Here is a 2,114-nt window from a genome sequence, read left to right as displayed (position 1 = left end):
AACCTTATATCTGTTTAATAAAACCAAGGAAAGGAATTCTGAATGTTCAAATATGTAAAAACTGAATACATTTTTTAAAAAGTGATTTAAATCACTGATTTTTATTTTAATAATCAAGTTGATTAAAATATTTAAAAAATCTACTGATTTAAATCAACCCAGCTCTGATTTCAATTATGGAAGAAACAGTTTTTTAAATAGAATATTGTATTATTTTACAGTGAAAGGAGGGAAAGCAGACTTTTAAACATGATTATATTAGTCTACTTAACCTTATATCTGTTTTATGAAAATAAGGAAATGAATTCTGAATGTTGAAATATGTAAAAACTGAATAAAAATAAATTCTTAAAAAAGTGATTTAAATCACAGATTTTTATTTTAAAAATCAAGATGATTTTTTTTAAAAAATCAACTGATTTAAATCAACCCAACCCTGGTTTTATATAATATTATACAGTGCAAAACACACACACACACACACACAAACACACACACGCATACACACAAACAAACACACACACACACGCGCGCATACACAAACACACACATACACACCCGCACGCATACACATGCACACACGCACAAACGCACACATTCAAACAACAGCTTTCAAACGAAGGGTACTTCACGTTATCTTTCGTTGGACCCAAACAGTAACTTAGTACCACACTGAGAAACACTGTCGTCGGGACTGTCTGAGACGGCCACCCACTGTCGAGAAGAACAAAGGCCGTGTTAAACAGGTGACCTTTTTTTAAAAACTAAATGTCATTATGACGTTAAAAAAAAATACACAAGGAAGGAAATAGAAGGTGACCGTTTATGCAGGTGATTGCCATATATAGATGGTCGTTAGCACAGGTTCGACTGCACTTTCATGGAGACCATCTCAATCTGGTGAAACTTTTCACGGTTGAGTCGTCTGCACTTTTAAAACAACACGCTCAATCCACTGAAAAGAGCGCGCATGTTCCCAATTGCAAGCCTCCCCTCTTTGTCAATTACCATTACCATCATAAAGAGCCGGTCTGAAACCGACATCGGCAATCACGGGTTCCCAATATTCATCTCTCCGCTCGGATGCTCTCAAAAGTCCTCTTATTATCTGGTGTTTCTCCGTCACCCATCTGTCTTTAGTTTTAGTATTAGTAAGAGTTTACGGCACTTGCAACACAAAAAGGTCATATAAGTGCCGAAGATTAAGAGGTGTAAGAAGAGAGAAACAAACACAAAAAAGAAGGAGGGGAGATAGAGACGATAGATTTTTTATAGGAAAGAAGGAGCAAACCACACCAGAGCACCCGCCAACCACCCACACTCAATCACTGCTCAATAATACCGGATATAATACAGTCGAATTTGTCGGCAACCGACCCAGCGTTGTTTAAGTAACAGTTTTACAGCACATGCACAACAGTAAGGTCACATAAGTGCCGAAGACTAGATCTAGGTGTTACAAGATAAAAACAAACGTTGTCTTTTTAAAAAGTGGAGGAGATATAAGGATGTTCGATAGGAAAAAAGGAGCAAATAACAACACAGTACCCGCCAACCATCCGCTACCGGCAATTTTGTGCACGGAAAAGGTAAGACAGGCAGACAAAAACAACAGAGGGAAAGAAAACCAGAACCTAGCAGTGGCGCCCTCAAAGCACCCTCATCTACATCTGAGACCAAGGTATCCCATCAAAAAATCATCACATGAAAAGCATCGAGAGAAAGAAAAAAACGTAGTTAGAGAAAACGAAATGGGTGGAGAGGAAGTAAGAGAAAACGAAATAAGAGGAAAGGAAATGAGAGGAAAAGAAGTAAGAGAAAACGATATAAGAGGAAAAGAAACGAGAGGAAAAGAAGTAAGAGAAAACGATATAAGAGGAAAAGAAACGAGAGGAAAGGAAATAAGAGAAAACGAAATAAGGGGAAAGAAAGTTTAGTAAGAGAAAACGAAATAAGAGGAAAGGAAATGAGAAATGAAATGAGAGAAAAGGAAAGGAATGTCGACGGGAAAAAGACTGAAGAGAGACAAGAATGTGCACGGTGTAGGCAGCCTGGGGTCATCAGTCACAGTAAGGTCAGTTCACGTCTGTCTGTCTGTCTCTCTGTTTGGTATA

General features: G+C 37.7%; 1 protein-coding gene across 6 annotated transcripts in view; it reads right to left on the bottom strand.

The window, feature by feature from the left end:
- The window catches only part of LOC101854164 (FERM domain-containing protein 5), a 98,274-nt gene that overhangs the window by 59,019 nt on the left and 37,141 nt on the right, over positions 1 to 2,114 (bottom strand). The window lies entirely within an intron of this gene.

This window comes from Aplysia californica, unplaced genomic scaffold, assembly GCF_000002075.1.
Source record: "Aplysia californica isolate F4 #8 unplaced genomic scaffold, AplCal3.0 scaffold00153, whole genome shotgun sequence".
Lineage (NCBI taxonomy): Eukaryota > Metazoa > Mollusca > Gastropoda > Aplysiida > Aplysiidae > Aplysia > Aplysia californica.
This window is presented reverse-complemented; position numbering and strand designations above follow the sequence as displayed.